This window comes from Zea mays, chromosome 5 (assembly GCF_902167145.1).
Source record: "Zea mays cultivar B73 chromosome 5, Zm-B73-REFERENCE-NAM-5.0, whole genome shotgun sequence".
NCBI classification, from domain to species: Eukaryota; Viridiplantae; Streptophyta; class Magnoliopsida; order Poales; family Poaceae; genus Zea; species Zea mays.
In genome coordinates, this window is record NC_050100.1 from 183,290,824 (window position 1) to 183,311,790 (window position 20,967).

The window sequence follows — 20,967 nt, forward strand, 5'->3', positions numbered from 1 at the left end:
GATTCTTCCAGGCGCTTCTTCCCACTCCAAATTCCTCTCCTCGCGCTCTCCCTTGCCGCCACCCGCCATGGCCGCAACTCCGCGAGAACGCCCTGCTGCTCTCCCCACGCTTGCCCACGCCGCATCCTCTCCCTCCTTGGCGCCCCTATGTCATGGCTCGCGGTGGCTCCCGCTGCCGCGCTCGCCACAAAGAGTAGCGATGGTGCTACTTACCACCTTACCGGCGTTGGAGACCGAGGTGGCGGCTTTGCCGGACAAGGGTGATCCTCCGCGGGCGTCGCCGCCGCAAAGCAGATGGACGCAAAGAGGATGAATGCCCTGGAACAGATGTTCAAGCGACTGGCCCTCGCCGACGACACGCGCCTGAAGCCGGTGCTCACCCACATCCCTCCCCTGCATCCTCACTTCGCTTCCGTGTTCTGATCATCTGTATGACGACACATCAAGTAGGCCCCTTCTATTCCATCTCCCCATCCACATCTTCACTTCTGTGATGTAGCATAGAGGTCAGCACGCATGCGGCTAGCTCCAAGAGGATTGCATCAGTAGGAGCTTCTTGTATATCGTAGTTCTCCACTTCGCACCTCGCACTAACATTTTCATCTCTTGCGTCATCGCGCAGACGTGGTGTCCGTCGGTGCTGCCTTCCTATAGCTTTTGGATTCCCTGCCTCCCCCCATTCTTTTGCAATACTCATGTCCACGCCCACATCCATCTGCTCGCGCTGCTCTACTTAGCGCGGATGCACTATTGCGGTGTACGACCTTCACCACAGGGATCTGATCTCCATTAACGGTTATGGGAAGAAAGGTTGGCTGGTGTGGACCATGCACACAGGTTGCTCGATCGAATGTCTAACTGATTTTTTGGGTTATCACATTCGCATAGCTTGCTTGCTGCAAACGACACTGTAACAAATTTGTTTAGATTGTAAAGCAGGGTAGGCTCATGTGGAACCATGTTGATCGAATATCCCAATTTTTTTGGCTAACATATTTGCATAGCTATACTGCAGGTCTGCAGCACATCTATTTAAATTGTAAAGCAAGGTTGACTCATATGGGCCCTACGCGAAACTTGCTCGGTCGAATACCCCAAAAGATAATTTTTAGCTAACACATTTTCATGGCTTGCTTATTCAAACCTCATTACTACACCAGCCATCCTTCCTAATGTATATACCTTCACATATATATATTAAATGTTGCAGATACATACTAATTCTAATTGTGTTTTTGCAGCTCGCTAATCGACCTCATTTAGGAGTCAATTTATGAATCAAACGGCACCTTACTTCTTGGAATTTTTAGGAGTCAATTTATACAACCAGCAATTTCTATCCAAAAACAGGTATGCTTTACTAATAAACCTAATTTAACATGCTTCTTCTCCATATTATTCAACAAATTACACAGCTTCTGAATTTTATGCTTCTTCTCCATATTCTTCAACAAATTACACAGTTTCTGAATTTTTCGCCTGTGATGCTTACCTGGAGAAATGTACAATCACCATGTTTATGTGGTTGGAAGACAGACCTTGGTCCATTGTGAGTAGTAGTCCGAGATGATTTGTTTGGTAAATACTTGGCCTTCAGAATGGTGGGGAGGGAGAATTTTTTTGTTTGTTGCAATGTTCTAATCAGCTTAGGTTATGAGGCTTTTGTTGATAGTGTAAAGATCTCTGGTGCCCAGACTCCCATTCTGTTTCAACTGGCAGACGACTTCCTAAGATCTGAAAACAATAGAAGTAGGATTGTATTGCTAAACACCTTAGAATTGATCATTTCGATATATAATCTACCTCTGGTTTTTATGCATGGCCACCGAAAGAGTTGCCACTCTTTATCCTGAGATCAGTATCATGTCTTCGTCGCCTGTTAATCCATTGCCAATTCAATGCTACATTCACATTTAAGCTATCCTTATTACTTTTGTCTTCTGTTTAGTGTTGTATTACACATGCCCTTTTGGTGAGCCTTAAAATAATATAACATGATTTTGAGCATTGCAGTTTGAAAGGGAAATGTGCCTTTGGGCCATTTCTAAGTATTTTGGTGATTGAGTGCAAACACAAGTGCTTAAATGTGAAAATATGCCCAAGGATGAACAAAGTGCAAATCACAAGTTAAGGTATGTTTCTAAGCCTTAGTACATTGGTTTTGTGTACTAATATATTTGTCTAAGTGTTAGAAACAGATAGAAGAAGAGAAGAGAAGACTTGGCTGTGTACAACCAAGGGGCTGCTTCGGTCTGGGGCACCGGACTGTCCGGTGGTGCACCGGACAGTGTCCGGTGGTGCACCGGACAGTGTCCGGTGCGCCAGGCTGCCTCGGCCGAAGAGGCCGCTCTCGGGTTTTTCTCCGGCGACTTCGGCTAAAATTCACCGGACTGTCCGGTGTGCACCGGACTGTCCGGTGAGCCAACGGTCGGCCGGGCCAACGGTCGGCCGCGCGATCGGCGCGCGACACGTGGCCGAGCCAACGGTCGGAAGGAAGCACCGGACTGTCCAGTGTGCACCGGACTGTCCGGTGCGCCAGATCTGCAACGGTCGGCAACGGTCGGCTTCGCCTGTTAAGGAAAGAAATCGGGCACCGGACAGTGTCCGGTGTGCACCGGACTGTCCGGTGCGCCCGACGACAGAAGGCAAGGATAGCCTTCCAGATGTGTTCTCAACGGCTCCTAGCTGCCTTGGGGCTATAAAAGGGACCCCTAGGCGCATGGAGGAGAACACCAAGCATTCCAACAACTCTTCTAAGCACCAAGACATCAATCTCACGCATTCGTTCATTGTGATAGCATATAGAGCTCTTGTGGAGTTGTGAACTCTTTGTGTTGCGTTGCGAGCTCTTGTTGCGACTTGTGTGCGTGTTGTTGCTCTGATTTTCGAGTCTTGTGTGCGTTGCTCATTCCCACCTTACTCTGTATTTCTTTGTGAACTCAATTGTAAGGGCGAGAGACTCCAAGTTGTGGAGATTCCTCGCAAACGGGAAAAGATCAAAGGAAAGAAAAACACCGTGGTATTCAAGTTGATCATTGGATCACTTGAGAGGAGTTGAGTGCAACTCTCGTCCGTTGGGACGCCACAACGTGGAGTAGGCAAGTTTTGTACTTGGCCGAACCACGGGATAACCACCGTGTCAACTCTGTGATTGCTTTCTTGTGGTTATCGTGTTTTGAGTTCTCTCTAGCCACTTGGCCATACTTGTGCTAACCCTTAACAAGTTTTTTGTGGCTTAAGTTTTGAACTTTTACAGGATCACCTATTCACCCCCCCCCCTCTAGGTGCTCTCAATTGGTATCGGAGCCGTTCTCTTCAAGAAAGGGACTAACCGCCCGAAGAGATGGATCCTAAGGGGAAGGGAATTGTGATCAACGACAAGGAAAAGGAGTCCTTCGTCAACGAGCCAAGGGATGACAAGTCCAACAACTCGGGCTCGGGCCACAAGCGAAAAGATGGGAAGAAGAAGAAGACAAGACGCATCAAGGAGATCGTCTACTACGACAGCGATGAGTCCTCTTCTTCCCAAAAGGACGACGACAACGACTACAGGAAGACGGTTAATTCGAACTTCTCATTTGATTATTCTCGTATTCCACATAGTTCGAATTCGCATTTGCTTTCCATTCCTCTTGGTAAACCTCCACATTTTGATGGGGAGGACTACGGATTTTGGAGTCACAAAATGCGTAGTCATTTATTCTCCCTCCATCCAAGCATATGGGAGATTGTAGAAAATGGAATGAAATTTGATAGCTCGGATAGCCCTATGTTTATCAATGAACAAATTCATAAAAATGCACAAGCTACTACTGTTCTCTTAGCATCTTTGTGCAGGGAAGAGTACAATAAGGTGAGCGGCTTGGACAATGCCAAGCAGATATGGGACACCCTCAAGATCTCTCACGAGGGGAACGACATCACCATGCTCACCAAGATGGAGTTGGTGGAGGGCGAGCTTGGACGATTCGCCATGATAAGGGGAGAAGAGCCAACTCAAACTTACAACCGGCTCAAGACCCTTGTCAACAAGATAAGGAGCTATGGAAGCACGCGATGGACGGACCACGACGTCGTCCGCCTAATGCTAAGGTCCTTTACTGTTCTTGATCCTCATTTGGTGAATAATATTCGTGAGAATCCCAGGTACACCAAAATGTCGCCCGAAGAAATTCTTGGAAAATTTGTAAGCGGGCGGATGATGATCAAGGAGGCAAGGTACGTCGATGACGCGTTGAACGGTCCAATCCACGAGCCTCAACCCATTGCTCTCAAGGCATCGAGGAGCAAGGAGGCACTACCAAGCAAGGTGGCGCAAATTGAGGCGGCCGGGCTTAATGATGAAGAAATGGCTCTCATCATTAAGCGCTTCAAGACGGTGCTAAAGGGTCGCAATGGACAGCCGAGCAAGACTAAGACCAAGGGGAAGCGATCATGCTTCAAATGCGGTAAGCTTGGTCATTTTATTGCTAACTGTCCTGATAATGAAAGTGACCAGGAAAAGGGAAACAAGAGGGAAAAGAAGAAGCATTATAAGAAGGCAAAGGGCGAGGCGCATCTAGGCAAGGAGTGGGACTCGGATTGCTCCTCGTCCGACTCCGACAATGAAGGACTCGCCGCCACCGCCTTCAACAAATCAACCCTCTTCCCCAACGAGCGTCACACATGCCTTATGGCAAGGGAGAAGAAGGTATGTACTCGCAACTCTACCTATGCTTCTTCAAGTGAGGACGAATCTAGTGATGAGGATGAAGTAGATTATTCATGTTTGTTCAAGGGCTTAGATAGATCTAAGATAGACAAAATTAATGAATTAATTGATGCCTTGAATGAAAAGAATATACTTTTAGAAAAGCAAGAGGATTTGTTGTATGAAGAGCATGATAAATTTGTTGAGGCACAAAAATCCTATGCTTTAGAAGTTAAAAGAAATGAAATGCTTTCTTTTGAACTATCTACTTGTCATGAAACCATTTCTACTTTGAAAAGTGTAAACAATGATTTAAATGCTAAATTAGAAGTAGCAAATAAATCCAATTCTTGTGTAGAACATGTTGAAGTTTGTACTAGGTGTAAGGATGTTGATATTAATGTCTGTAGTGAACACTTAGTTTCCATTTCAAAATTGAGTGATGAAGTGGCTAGTCTTAATGCTCAACTTAAGACTAGCAAAAGTGATTTTGAAAAACTGAAATTTGCTAGGGATGCCTACACGGTTGGTAGACACCCCTCAATTAAGGATGGACTTGGCTTCAAGAGGGAAGCCAAGAACTTAACAAGCCATAAGGCTCCCATTCCCGCCAAGGAGAAAGGGAAGACCCCTATGGCTACTAGTGCTAAAAGGAACCATGCATTTTTGTATCATGATAGAAGACAAACTAGAAATGTAAGTCATGATGCTTTTGATTCATATGTTTATGATTCTCATGCCATGTTTGCTCCTAGTTCCTCTTATGTGTATGATAGAAATGTTACTAGGAGAAATGTTGTTCCTAAAAGAAATGCTATTCATCATGTGCCTAGAAGGAATGTTGTTCATGCTCCTAGGAAAGTAGTGAATGAACCTTCTACAATTTATTGTGCTTTGAATGCTTCATTTGCAATTTGTAGAAAGGATAGAAAAGTAATTGCTAGGAAGTTAGGGGCAAAATGCAAAGGTGATAAAACTTGCATTTGGGTCCCTAAGGAAATTGTGACTAACCTTGTAGGACCCAACAAGAGTTGGGTACCTAAGTCCCAAGCCTAAATTTGCCTTGCAGGTTTATGCATCCGGGGGTTCAAGCTGGATTATCGACAGCGGATGCACAAACCATATGACGGGGGAGAAGAAGATGTTCACTTCCTACGTCAAGAATAAGGATTCCCAGGATTCAATTATATTCGGTGATGGGAATCAAGGCAAGGTAAAAGGGTTAGGTAAAATTGCAATTTCTAATGAGCATTCTATCTCTAATGTATTTTTAGTAGAGAGTCTTGGATATAATTTGCTATCTGTTAGTCAATTATGTCATATGGGGTATAACTGTCTATTTACAAATGTAGATGTGTCTGTCTTTAGAAGAAGTGATGGTTCACTAGCTTTTAAGGGTGTATTAGACGGCAAACTTTATTTAGTTGATTTTGCAAAAGAAGAGGCCGGTCTAGATACATGCTTAATAGCTAAGACCAGCATGGGCTGGCTGTGGCATCGCCGCTTAGCACATGTGGGGATGAAGAACCTTCACAAGCTTCTAAAGGGAGAACACGTGATAGGTTTGACTAACGTGCATTTCGAAAAAGATAGACCTTGTGCAGCTTGTCAAGCAGGTAAACAAGTGGGAGGAGCGCATCACAGCAAGAACGTGATGACCACTTCAAGACCCCTGGAGCTGCTGCATATGGACCTCTTCGGACCTGTCGCCTATCTGAGCATAGGAGGGAGTAAGTATGGTTTAGTTATTGTTGATGATTTTTCCCGCTTCACTTGGGTGTTCTTTTTGCAGGATAAGTCCGAAACCCAAGGGACTCTCAAACGCTTCCTCAGGAGAGCTCAAAATGAGTTTGAGCTCAAAGTGAAAAAGATAAGAAGCGACAACGGGTCCGAGTTCAAGAACCTTCAAGTGGAGGAGTTCCTTGAAGAGGAAGGGATCAAGCACGAGTTCTCCGCTCCCTACACACCACAGCAAAATGGTGTGGTAGAGAGGAAGAACAGGACGCTCATCGACATGGCGAGGACGATGCTAGGAGAGTTCAAGACCCCCGAGTGCTTTTGGACGGAAGCTGTGAACACGGCTTGCCACGCCATCAACAGGGTCTACCTTCATCGCCTCCTCAAGAAGACGTCGTATGAGCTACTAACCGGTAACAAACCCAATGTATCTTACTTTCGTGTATTTGGGAGCAAGTGCTACATTCTAGTGAAGAAAGGTAGAAATTCTAAGTTTGCTCCCAAAGCTGTAGAAGGGTTTTTGTTAGGTTATGACTCAAATACAAAGGCGTATAGAGTCTTCAACAAATCATCGGGTTTGGTTGAAGTCTCTAGTGACGTTGTATTTGATGAGACTAATGGCTCTCCAAGAGAGCAAGTTGTTGATTGTGATGATGTAGATGAAGAAGATGTTCCGACAGCCGCTATACGGACCATGGCGATTGGAGAAGTACGGCCACAGGAACAAGATGAACGAGATCAACCTTCTTCCTCAACTATGGTGCATCCCCCAACCAAAGATGACGAACAGGTACCTCAAGTGGAGGCGCTTGATCAAGGGGGAGCACAAGATAATCAAGTGATGGAGGAAGAAGTGCAACCGGCACCTCCAACCCAAGTTCGAGCGATGATTCAAAGGGATCATCCCGTCGACCAAATTCTGGGTGACATTAGCAAGGGAGTAACTACTCGATCTCGATTAGTTAATTTTTGTGAGCATTACTCCTTTGTCTCTTCTATTGAGCCTTTCAGGGTAGAAGAGGCCTTGCTAGATCCGGACTGGGTGTTGGCCATGCAAGAGGAGTTAAACAACTTCAAGCGCAATGAAGTTTGGACACTGGTGCCTCGTCCGAAGCAAAATGTTGTGGGAACCAAGTGGGTGTTCCGCAACAAACAGGACGAGCACGGGGTGGTGACGAGAAACAAGGCTCGACTTGTGGCAAAAGGTTATGCCCAAGTCGCAGGTTTGGATTTTGAGGAGACTTTTGCTCCTGTGGCTAGGCTAGAGTCAATTCGAATCTTGCTAGCATATGCCGCTCACCATTCTTTCAGGTTGTTCCAAATGGATGTGAAGAGCGCTTTCCTCAACGGGCCAATCAAGGAGGAGGTGTACGTGGAGCAACCCCCTGGCTTCGAGGATGAACGGTACCCCGACCATGTGTGTAAGCTCTCTAAGGCGCTCTATGGACTTAAGCAAGCCCCAAGAGCATGGTATGAATGCCTTAGAGACTTTTTACTTGCTAATGCTTTCAAGGTTGGGAAGGCCGATCCAACTCTTTTTACTAAGACATGTGATGGTGATTTGTTTGTGTGCCAAATTTATGTTGATGACATAATATTTGGTTCTACTAACCAAAAGTCTTGTGAAGAGTTTAGCAGGGTGATGACGCAGAAATTCGAGATGTCGATGATGGGCGAATTGAACTACTTCCTTGGGTTCCAAGTGAAGCAACTCAAGGACGGCACCTTCATCTCCCAAACGAAGTACACGCAAGATCTGCTAAAGCGGTTTGGGATGAAGGACGCCAAGCCCGCAAAGACTCCAATGGGGACCGACGGACACACCGACCTCAACAAAGGAGGTAAGTCCGTTGATCAAAAAGCATACCGGTCAATGATAGGTTCTTTGCTTTACTTATGTGCTAGTAGACCGGATATTATGCTTAGCGTGTGCATGTGTGCTAGATTTCAATCCGATCCTAAGGAATGTCACTTAGTGGCGGTGAAGCGAATTCTTAGATATTTAGTTGCTACGCCTTACTTCGGGCTCTGGTATCCAAAGGGGTCTACCTTTGACTTAGTTGGATACTCAGACTCCGACTATGCTGGATGTAAGGTCGATAGGAAGAGTACATCGGGGACGTGCCAATTCTTAGGAAGGTCCCTGGTGTCATGGAACTCTAAGAAACAAACATCCGTTGCCCTATCCACCGCTGAGGCCGAGTATGTTGCCGCAGGACAGTGTTGCGCGCAACTACTTTGGATGAGGCAAACCCTCAGGGACTTTGGCTACAATCTGAGCAAAGTCCCACTCCTATGTGATAATGAGAGTGCTATCCGCATGGCGGAAAATCCTGTTGAACACAGCCGCACAAAGCACATAGACATCCGGCATCACTTTTTGAGAGACCACCAGCAAAAGGGAGATATCGAAGTGTTTCATGTTAGCACCGAGAACCAGCTAGCCGATATCTTTACCAAGCCTCTAGATGAGAAGACCTTTTGCAGGCTGCGTAGTGAGCTAAATGTCTTAGATTCGCGGAACTTGGATTGAATTGTAGCATACATGTGTTTATGCATTTGATCAGGTTCATTCTGCATTTTGTTGCTTATTGTGGTGCTCAAGTTGTACCAACACTCCCTGGACCTCACAAGTCCGTTGCAAAGTGATGCACATGTTTAGGGGGAGATGTGTTACAACTTGACCCTTTGAGACTAACCATTTGCTTGAGTTTGCTTGATTGAGTCTCGAAGGAGGATTGAAAGGGAAAAGGTGGACTTGGACCATGAAAGACTTCCACTGCACTCCGATGAGAGGGTAACTAATTCCAAGTTCATCTCATGAAATCTTATTGCCATTTGCTCTTAATTGAAGACTTTGGTGAGGCAATGGGGTTAAAAGGGCCAAGATTGATCCCGTTTTGGTGCTTGATGCCAAAGGGGGAGAAAATAAAGGCCAAAGTGATAAATGGATCAGCTACCACTTGAGAGATTTTGAAAATAGTAGAATAGAGTTTTTGTTTTGTCAAAAGCTTTTATTGTCTCTTATTGTCTCTATTGTCAAAGTTGGTTTCTTGTGGGGAGAAGTATTGATTATGGGAAATAGGGGGAGTTTTTGAAATCTTTGATCAATCTCTTTTGGAATGACTCTCTTTATGCTTCAACATGTGTGTTTGACTTAGAGATAGAGATTTGAGTTTGATTTGCAAAAACAAACCAAGTGGTGGCAAAGGATGATCCATATATGCCAAAATTGAATAAAACTCAAAGTTAGTTTTTATTTGAAGTGATTTTGCACTTGTTCTAGTTGCTTTATGTTGTGTTGGCATAAATCACCAAAAAGGGGGAGATTGAAAGGGAAATGTGCCTTTGGGCCATTTCTAAGTATTTTGGTGATTGAGTGCAAACACAAGTGCTTAAATGTGAAAATATGCCCAAGGATGAACAAAGTGCAAATCACAAGTTAAGGTATGTTTCTAAGCCTTAGTACATTGGTTTTGTGTACTAATATATTTGTCTAAGTGTTAGAAACAGATAGAAGAAGAGAAGAGAAGACTTGGCTGTGTACAGCCAAGGGGCTACTTCGGTCTGGGGCACCGGACAGTGTCCGGTGGTGCACCGGACAGTGTCCGGTGCGCCAGGCTGCCTCGGCCGAAGAGGCCGCTCTCGGGTTTTTCTCCGGCGACTTCGGCTAAAATTCACCGGACTGTCCGGTGTGCACCGGACTGTCCGGTGAGCCAACGGTCGGCCGGGCCAACGGTCGGCCGCGCGATCGGCGCGCGACACGTGGCCGAGCCAACGGTCGGAAGGAAGCACCGGACTGTCCGGTGTGCACCGGACTGTCCGGTGCGCCAGATCTGCAACGGTCGGCAACGGTCGGCTTCGCCTGTTAAGGAAAGAAATCGGGCACCGGACAGTGTCCGGTGTGCACCGGACTGTCCGGTGCGCCCGACGACAGAAGGCAAGGATAGCCTTCCAGATGTGTTCTCAACGGCTCCTAGCTGCCTTGGGGCTATAAAAGGGACCCCTAGGCGCATGGAGGAGAACACCAAGCATTCCAACAACTCTTCTAAGCACCAAGACATCAATCTCACGCATTCGTTCATTGTGATAGCATATAGAGCTCTTGTGGAGTTGTGAACTCTTTGTGTTGCGTTGCGAGCTCTTGTTGCGACTTGTGTGCATGTTGTTGCTCTGATTTTCGAGTCTTGTGTGCGTTGCTCATTCCCACCTTACTCCGTATTTCTTTGTGAACTCAATTGTAAGGGCGAGAGACTCCAAGTTGTGGAGATTCCTCGCAAACGGGAAAAGATCAAAGGAAAGAAAAACACCGTGGTATTCAAGTTGATCATTGGATCACTTGAGAGGAGTTGAGTGCAACTCTCGTCCGTTGGGACGCCACAACGTGGAGTAGGCAAGTTTTGTACTTGGCCGAACCACGGGATAACCACCGTGTCAACTCTGTGATTGCTTTCTTGTGGTTATCGTGTTTTGAGTTCTCTCTAGCCACTTGGCCATACTTGTGCTAACCCTTAACAAGTTTTTTGTGGCTTAAGTTTTGAACTTTTACAGGATCACCTATTCACCCCCCCCCCTCTAGGTGCTCTCACAGTTAATGTCATACTTTTTATGAAAACTTACTCTAACCGCTTTAGACACTAGCTTGATCTTAATTTTACTATGGAACAAGGCATTCATAGATCAGTGGTGTCCTCTACGATTTTATTTGGAGACCCTATTCTGTTTTGGTGGATGGTAACTTGATATGCTCATTGCAGGTTGCTCAATTTGGTAAAGAGAAGACCGTTTTACGCACTGAGGTTGATCGCGGTTTCACGTTTTATGCACTGAGGTTGATCGCGGTTTCACTGCAGAAATATTTAGCATGCATCCTATGTCATTTTGTCAGCTTTGTGACAAAGGTAGGTAAGTAATCTTTGGACTATACTGCATGCCTTGCTTTCCTGTTGCATGCGCACAACAACCAAGTGCTCAGATGGCTGGATCTGAATGAATGGCGTCCGACGGAATTGGATTCTTTCATTTTTTCCATTTGGTGCTGCCAGTCGCATCTTAGTTTTATTTTCCTCATTTGATACATGTGTTGCTCCTTTCTGGTGGCTGGCTCGGCCTGGCACTGCACAACTGTGCCGGTACGCTGCATAATCAAGGTCGATACTATGAGTCCAGCAGGCTGTAGCAGTACGCGGACCCACAATTCATGGGCAGATGCAATGCAGCAGTATCTCCTTTCTGTTGCTCCCCACCTCCCCACCTCCACTCCCACTGAGCTTTCTAATTGTGCAGTCCAACTCTTCCTTAGGTAAGTTCAGAGATAATGTTTTAATTTTCACAAAAATTATGATCGTATGTTGCAGTTGCATCATCTATTAATGTTTATATTCTAATTATCGAATACATATCAAGTTGCATGGTAAAATATGTACGTTCATATTTGTATTTAGGTCAACTCAATTAGTTATATGGGTACTCATATACTTTTCATTGTTTGGTTATGCCAACAATTTACAACGAGTTGTGGTCATTCATTTCCAAACTTTCTAATTCCGTTGTCCACCTCTTCCATAGGAAATTTAGGAGATAATGTTTTGTTTTCCACAAGTATGGCAGCAACACCGATGAGAAGAACAGATTTAATCCATTATCACCAATAGCCTCCATAGGAGCACTATCCATTCTTGAAAGAGTGAAACCTCTCATTGTCCCTCACAATAAGCTCTCTGCCAACAATTCTGGACACGATATTGATGGAATTGTGGCAGTCACCACATATCCTTAGGTTCTTAATGACACCAAGTGGAGTCCTCGCCGAAGTGCTAATCAGACCATAAGCAATTAACAGCCTTTTACTATGGTATAATAATGCATGTTCCTTAGCCTCCTGATCAATGTCAAGGAGCACATATCTTACGTCTGGACATACATCTGTTCATTGACCACCTTCTTTTCAATCTTTGGTGGCAGCCTGTACTCTACTAGCTTGGTCCTCCCATCAACCCCATCAACCATGTTAATTCCCAGGCGCCTCTTGGGAGGTGGGGTCGGGAGCTTCTTATGGTTTGCATTGGATGGATGAAGCAACACCAATAACTCCTCTTCCCGGTTGGTGGCGGCATGTATTCTGCTACTTTAAACCATGTCACATTGATGCATCCCCTACCACCATTCTTATATGTCAAAAAACAGGAATCCACCTCCATACATATTAAATTTATAGTCTAGATTTTTACTTTGTAGACGACTCTTAACCATATGTGGACTATTAATAATGCTGTGTGATGGCGATTGTTTAATAACCCGTACTGTTGTGCATGAGAAGTTATAATTTTCCAAAATGTTCGTTTGCATGCAGAGTAGTGCCTCTTATCAATTCTGTAATTTACAATTAGGTAATTCTTTAGAATTTCTTAAATAGAAAACGTCTTATGGATTACATATTGCAGCTCTCCCTTTGACCACACTGGTTTGATCTATTTCAGATTAGTCAGTTGGCAAGTCTTAAGAATACAAAATCAGATTATATATAATATCTAAGTAAAATTTAAAAATTCAGAATGTTATTTTATATCGGGCGCAGGGCGCGCTACATACACTAGTTATTATTATTTCTATTCTATTAAAGCTGGTTCAAAATGGAAGCTATGAGCTCATCCACGTCATCATCGTATTTTGGAGCCGTCCGATGAAGATTGAACGGTTCCACATACCACGAAACCTCCCGCGCCTCCGCGCCACGCGACGCATCGAGAAGCTTCGAGCAGGGCCAAGAATAGTCCCCCACGGCCCCACCACCCCTCGCCTAACTTTCCTAGCGTCACCCCCGGCGGCCGGCGCACGGCCTCACCACCCCTCGCCTAACTTTCCTAGTGTCACCCCCGGCGCCCAGAGATCGAAGCTTCGAGCAGGAAACGCCCCCGCCCTCCATCTCCCCCGCGTCCATGGCCAGGAGCACCGTCCCCCTCACCACCCCGACGCCTGGAGATCCATCCTCAAACACCGCTGCTGGGGCGCCGTCCCACGCTAGGACCCCCGCGCCTCGCAATCAAAGTCACTGGCAACTCTGACGACCTAGGGCTCACAGGCAAGCATCGTGTCTCATGTCCGCCTTCTGCTTCCCCTCGCGCTCGCCACCGGCATTCATCCCTGCTTTGGGCCTTCCAGAGGCTAGCGCCGCGATGGCCGACCCGGGCGCCTCCGTCAACATCGCTGCGCGCCACCACCTCACGCCGCAGCTCGCGGGGCAGCCACCGGTGACACATGCGGGCTGGTGGGGAGGGGCGCGTCCGTACCGCCATGGGAGGGGGCATGGCATCAAGGGTGAGGGAGGGGCGTCGAGGAGGCGGACGCCAACAAGCCCACACATCCAACACCCTACCAGGTATGACGAGAACCCTCGCGTGTTGTTCATGTCATCTCCCCACGTTGGGGGTGGGTTAGTGGGTAGGATTCAATCGTACAGGTCCCAATCTAGGGGCAGAATTATTTATCCCGCGCCCCATCGGATCGACTTGGTTCATCAGTTAAGCGTAGAAACCTTAAGTCCTCATGTATTTTTTTTAGGTCTTTGATGCTGCTGCTTCACCAAACAATGAAATGCTCTTGATGCATGATTCAGGAGCTAGGAGGATATCTATTGTCGTCGAGTTACATGTGAGGCGATTTTCTTTGCACTGTTTGACTGCTCTTAATAGATTGTGTGACCCTTATCGTTGTATTATGGGCTTGCCTGACCCAATGGTGATGGCATATTAGTATGTTTGCTTGATTGGGTCATAGGTCCTTGACATTGTTCTCTGGGATGCTTGAGCCCAAATCTTTGTGCATTAGAACAGAGATCGTGATGCGAATATCCTCCCACTGAATTATTGTCCTTGTAGAATTGATAATAATTAGTAAACAAAGCCAGATAAGGATGGATGGGTCTTTTAGGTCACAAAATGGGTTTGGTTGCTAATTTCTTGTGGGATGTGGTTGACTGCCTGATAAGTTGATGGTTGTAGTAGATAGTAACTTGCTTTCTAGAATGTTAGTGCCAATCTTTCATTAAGAATGATCGATTACGAACCTCTCCTGGTCTTCTTTACTGCACTTTGTTTTATATACAAAGTGTTGCCTTTAACATGGTTAAACAAGCCAATTCTACACTGATGTTGTTGTGCTTCTCTCAGTTCAGTTAAACTATCTCTGATCATCAATACAATGGCCACTGAATGTGCGCTGTTATTTTTGCAGGAAGTTGACTTTCCTCTGCTGCTGCTGCTGTGCTCAGTGTGGATGACATTGTGTTGCCTCAGGTACATCATCTATTCCACTTTCTGAAGCTTATTCTAGCAAAAAACCATTCACAACAATTGATAGTATCATTGATACTACACACTGTCCTTTCTTTGCTGCAACCTGCGGAGGCAAAATTTCTCTATATGAAAGCCGGTTCAAATCACGGCCTAAGAGTGTGTCCACATCGCTCTGATTTGTTGTGTCCGTTGGATCGCAGATCAACGTCCGCTGGTCCGCCCTCAGTACGCACCTGCCGTTCGTTGCTGCTAGAAGCATCGCATTGCGGATCGACTTTCTCCGTGCTCCACACCTCTGCCTCGCTGTCCTCATGCCCCGCACCAAAGACTTCCCATCCGCCTCCTCCACCTCACGGGTCGCAGGGTCCATCCTTGCCGTCCAACTCGGCGACATCTTTGACCATGGGAAACGAGCTCCGCCTCCTTGCCCCTTCTATCGAGGCTCGTGGCGGGGTGTCCCTCAGCCTCGCACAGGAGCCTCAGCCCCGCGTAGGAGCCGACGCAGCCGCGGTCCGACGAGCCTGCTACCGTCGGCACGGGAACTGAGCGCGCTATCGCCCCATCGCCGCGTGCTAGCCTCGACCGCCACGAGGAGTCCACACAGCCTGCTCCAGTGGTCGGCGAGCCTTGACGTATCCTGCGGGAGACTTACGACGATGTGAAGACAGACCTGCGGACAAACTATTATGGCACAAAACAAGTAATCGAGACTTTACTGCCTCTGCTTCAAGCGTCCTCTGATGGAAGGATTGTCAACGTCTCCTCTCAGTTCGGCCAGATACGGTTAAGATATATGCTTATCACTTTTTGCAAATATAATGGCAATACATCGTGCGTACGTAAAGAACAGAGGTCAGGTCTGGAATTTTTCTTCTAAACTTTACCAAGGCCGAAGATCGAAAAATCCTTTTTAGTTCTCTAGATGAGAGTACAAATTCCAAATTAAAGCATGAGAGAGTAACAAAAACTCCCTCACAATATAATGCAGCTTTTCCAAAACGAGGACCTGAAGCCAAGGGATTGTGTCATGTAGGAACCAAGGGATTTTATCGATAGCAGAGATTGGAATTTAGTGCTTACCATTTATATATCCCAAAATAGAGTGGTTAATTAATGCAATCATCTTATCACGATGCCATATTCTTTTCTTTTTTTGAGTTGGTTTGAGAAGGGTCGAACCCCTTTCTATTCTTTTTCTTTCTCTCTACTTCTCTTTTCTTCTTTGCATATATGGTGCATATATGGTGCGGGTGCAGCCAAAAGTTTTGTAACCAACAAAAAATGGGATTTCTAGATGTGAATCACTCACTTAGTGTCCAGAGAGCATGTTAAACTCTGAATGCCATACTTTGTAGAACGTTCCAGACCATTCCATGCATGCCAACACATGCGGAATGTGAGCTACAAGTACCTTTTGAAAAGTTCAAAACTCATCCTGCTGCTTTCACATACAAAAGTTTATGGGATTTCTAGCTGGGAATTACTCAAAGTAGTAGTAGTGGTAAGAGAGCAGCTAGCTTCTAATGAAACATAATTCTTTCATGTATATTTTTCATGATCACCCAGGTGACCATCCTTGGACTCATGTCTATGACCGTGTTCCTCAAAATAAAGATGTCACATGGGCAGATTGAAGGTGACACCAAATTCTTTGGGGCTCTGGCTTTTGTAATTTTCTCAGGAAAGTTGGATTTGTGCTCAGTAGGGAGGCCATTTAGTTATGCAAATTACATACGGTTAATTGTTAATGATTTGAAGAATGACCTACAAGATCTCTTTACTTTGGACCTCTTCAATTACACTTTTTGAAAATATGTGTACTTGCTGTTCAAATGTTATTAATAGACTCAGAACTTGACCAAAACGTATGGGTACTCATTCATTTATTATTCCTTTTTACATCCATCATTTCCATGGAGTTGTACTTCCAAATTTCATAATCGTTGGCATGATTGTTCTGCTCATCTCTAAGTAAGTTCCAAGCAAGAGAGAACTAGACATATGTAACTCTCTATTCCCTTTTTACTCACCTCCACTGATTTTTATGCAGGTTGTCAAATCTTTGGCATTTCCAGATGAAGGCAATGTTAGGTAAATATATTTATCTTACCATTCTTTTCATCTCACTATTATCTTTGTCGACAAACAATTCCGATTTACTAGCACGCGATTTTTCTTACAAAACCATTTAATACAATTCAATAATAGAAAGAACTCAAAAAAGGATATTGAAACTTCACATGAAGTATGCTTTACTGCCTTAAAATAACTATATTCAACGAAACTTAACTATTAAACCAAATGTCATCGTAGGGTCCAGACGATTTAACATTTAATAATCTTGAAATTATGTCCAGTACATTAGAATTACCCACAAAAAAAGTTCTTTCATCTTTGTTTTTTTGGAATGCTAAAACATTTGTGTTATTATGGTAAATATTGTTGCTTAGCACATTTCTCATCAAAGAAATTCTACAACACAGGCCCAAACAAATTTTTGAAGCAGTCCATAACCTTAGTTCTGTAACACTTGCTTGAAACATGAATAATGTACTTCCTCCTAATTTTCCTAACGTTTGTTTTTTCTAATTCCATAAAAAACGAAAGCTTACAAAAATCATTATTGTGTTATATTTTCCACTAACTTTTACAAAAACATTTGTCTATCCAGGAACAGAAGGATTAGTGCATGTCGTTGCATATGGCTCTTTTACAGAAACTTTTATAGCTAATTTATTTTGTATGACGTCATGTATGCCCCTAGGACATACGTGGCTCTTTTTGCAGGTATATACATGTCAATATCTTGGACTACTAAAATAAACAGAATTGCTAAAGACAATGATGTTGATAAACACAACACTACTATACGTTACGTATAGAATTAATATTCTTTATCATATTATTTTTATGATCTTGTTTTTGCCCACTTAATACAGCCCTACATACATTGAACTATTAGTACACGGAAAAAACTATGCGCACATGCTTCTATCCGCCATCTTTTTCCATTCATTTTATATGTGTATTTTTATATTAACATGTGCATAATATTTATGCACAATTTAAGCTCACACAAATAAATTAATATGATATCGCGCGCAAGGCGCGCTTCATACACTAGTCTAATAAAGTCTTAAAAGACACTGGGATTTGAAGCGCTCTCCGCGTTTTCGCGTGCGGCGAGCTGGGCGTGCCGACGCGTGCACACCTCCGCGGACGCGAAATTTTGCCTCTCACAGACGCGAATTTTCCAGTCCTCTCGCTCCCATCTTCTGTCTCTCGCATCCACCTCCCTCCGCACGCAATGTCGCCTCGCCTTCTCCCCCACCCCCCTGAGCAGCCATCGTGCTCCCCGCCGTCGTGTTGCAGCCTTTCCTCGACACCGTCTGCTCTGAGGACATCACCGCCGCTATCACCTCTGGCTCGCTCGCCGCGCTCCATCGAGGTCGTCTCCCTCATTGGAAGCCTCTGGTGGCAGCCGACCTCAATCACAGTCGAAGTCTGCGTCCAGTGACCACCTGACTCCGATGCTTGGCGCTGCGATAGTAGATCGAGGCTCCGACGACGCGTCTCCAGTAGATCTGGAAGAGTCCACTACCTGACGGCACTGGCTGGAGGGCCTTGGAGAACGACGAGCTTGTCAGCGTAAGCGAGGTCACTCAGCTGTCGTGGCTTGTTGGCTGACCAGCAGGAGTGGGCAGGCACGACATCGGCACAGATCCCCTTCAACGACCCGGCCTGTTGCGTCGGGGCCTCGCTGTCCGAGAATAGCCCGCGGGCCGTGGGCGTCGCCGTCGCAAATTGGGCGGCCAGCGTGGACCCTTCCGCCTTCAGCTTCAGCCTCGGCGGGTATACTTCTCGGTGTTGTTGCCATCAGCTGTCAGCCTGTCACACGTCTCTCTTGGCCGCCCCCCTGGCCGGTGCTCAGCCTCACTCCTCAGCCAGGTCTCGGGCACCACTCGTCCAACTTTGACGGGCCCCGCTCAATGGAGATGGAGCGCGCTCGCTCGCTCCTCCAGCCTCCAGATCCAGCAGGAGGATAGCGACGGCTTCGACTTCCGGTGGCTGCAGCGAAATGACGGCTGGTTGGGCTCGCACGTAACGAATCCTCCCAGTTTGACTCTTACTACAGCACGAGAACGGGCAGCTGCGTCTTCGCTGCTGCTTGCCCTGCCGGTACCGCCGCTTCAGGCTTTACAGATCGTCCCTTCCCTTCCCCGTGTGATGACACGTACCTAGCAGTAGATGATGTTGGCTCCTGCAGCACTGCTGCTGCCTCTCGCCATCGAATTGCCTATCCTAAGGGAATTCTCTTGTTTCTAGCAGTATCAGAAAAAGAACAGAAAACGACACCACCGCACCATGCCCTGCCCTCACTCGGAGTTCACAGAGTCCACGGCAGGGGGGAAGTGGCAAGTGGCGAACGGCGCCCGAGCAAATTGCGCAACCGACGCAGCGATGATTCGGAGCCCTGGCGCCGTGGTCATCGTGACAGAGAAAAGGAAACCACCAAACTACTTGTTGTGCTCCTAATTAACTCCTTCGGGCATCAGCGGACCTACATGGCTACATCACTACGTGCTGCCCATGTTGGCGACTATTCATACAGCGAAGGGTGCATCTAGCCATGACGCACATCAGTGACCGGTCAGCCTACTGGCTACTACACATCGCGACAGCAGTAAATATGATAGCGATTGACAACAATGTATACTTTTTCAGACTTGTACCAAACCTTTCATGGTCGATACAGATACACTCTGGTGCATGCGCATGCATTGTGTAGATTTTTATATACATATCTGTACGCCCTTGCAATGGAGAGGCTAGACATGTGCAACACGTTGTGGATGAACGGGGCCAGGATGCTGTAAAAATAAATGTATATACATTGGTTGCCCATGTACCTACCATAGAAGTAAACCACATTTCCTAAAGCTGTAGAAAACACTTCAAGGGTTTGTTTGGGAATTGAGGGGATCAGAGAGGCTAAATTCCTCTTCTATTCAATTTTAAATAACAAAGGGGATTTTAGCCCCCTCCAATCTCCTTACTCTCAAGTCTCAAACATGCCACTTTCCTCTAGGGCACACTTTACTAACCTGCCAAAGGGCAGGGGAAGGCAACCCCATCCACTGTATAAATTCCTCCTCCTGCAGGTTACGGTATTTCCATTAATTGCCCAGAGTAAAAACATCAGTATGACATGTAAAAAATGCGATTAAGAGAACCTCATAGTGCCAGTTTTAATAATATCTCGTAGTCTACAAACATCAGGTGAGGACAATCTACATGTTCTAGACTTCTAGCTCTTAACACGATTCTATGGAACGGAGAAAACAACTTGTTGGTCAAAACTCATATGACTTACAGTGTTAAGAGTGCAGCACATACTTACCGTAAGGCGAAGAATGCACATTCAACTCTGCTGCAACAAACAAATAATACAACAATAGGTGCTTAGCTGATCACTGCACAAATAGCTGCCATAGCGCCTCTGGGGTGTTGCTCAAAGGGAAAAAACCCCTGAATAATCTATTTACATCAGATTCCTGGCCCCACCGTAGATCTCATCAAACTGTATGTGTTAATTAACTCAAGGTTAAAATGCCGCATTCAGCTGTTTTTCCAATCAGTGTCATTGTCTAGCATTCATGACAATGGTCCATTTTGCAATGTAAGATCAGAGACAGATGAAAGCTCCTCCTCCAAGATATTAAGAAGGTCAAGATATTCTGTGAATACATCATGTGACTGCAGCAAGGATGATTGTAACCATGTTATAGACACCTAAAAACTTCATAAATCCAAAAAAAACTTGGCCACTAACCTGTAGAGTAATGCTATATGCTTTCCACAATAGCAAATCATGCCTAAAGAGATCCACCAAAACCTAAGGAAGCAAAATAAATCACAGCAGCAAGGATGAGTTCTTTTTTGACAACCAAATAATTCACATCAAAAGGAACCCAAAACAGTTGTACCTTCAAAAACTAAATTAAAAAATGATATTCTCATAGGTCAAAATACCATCCAGACTTATCCAATGCCAAGAAAAATGACAAGTAGTACGTTAACTGGGATTAACTAACTTCATTGTCTTAGGATCATATATGCCTACTTAAAATAGGGAATAAGGCTTTCTATATTACCAAACACGTAGGTAAATTATTATGTATTATGTAGAGATAAACAAAGTAGAGAATCACATTAGAGGAATAGATTGGAATGGAATAATTTTTT

At 45.4% G+C, this 20,967-nt stretch overlaps 2 long non-coding RNA genes and 1 pseudogene across 6 annotated transcripts; 1 reads left to right on the forward strand and 2 right to left on the reverse strand.

Annotated features, from left to right (window-relative positions):
* Nucleotides 1-209: 209 nt before the first annotated feature.
* Nucleotides 210-1,548, reverse strand: LOC103628732 (uncharacterized; annotated as a pseudogene).
* Nucleotides 1,549-13,236: 11,688 nt separating this feature from the next.
* Nucleotides 13,237-17,630, forward strand: LOC100276611 (uncharacterized). 5 transcript variants are annotated; one of them, XR_004849615.1, is made up of 6 exons: nucleotides 13,237-13,805; nucleotides 13,988-14,077; nucleotides 14,660-14,721; nucleotides 16,288-16,692; nucleotides 16,772-16,812; nucleotides 17,393-17,630. It is a non-coding gene; the product is annotated as an uncharacterized lncRNA (long non-coding RNA). The 5 variants fall into 5 exon arrangements; XR_004849613.1 differs by having other exon boundaries at nucleotides 17,486-17,630; XR_004849614.1 differs by having other exon boundaries at nucleotides 16,288-16,812.
* A 1,862-nt stretch (nucleotides 17,631-19,492) lies between these two features.
* Nucleotides 19,493-20,759, reverse strand: LOC103627363 (uncharacterized). The gene is made up of 3 exons (XR_553564.4): nucleotides 20,555-20,759; nucleotides 20,123-20,478; nucleotides 19,493-19,877 (listed from the first exon to the last, which is right to left on the reverse strand). It is a non-coding gene; the product is annotated as an uncharacterized lncRNA (long non-coding RNA).
* Nucleotides 20,760-20,967: the final 208 nt, after the last annotated feature.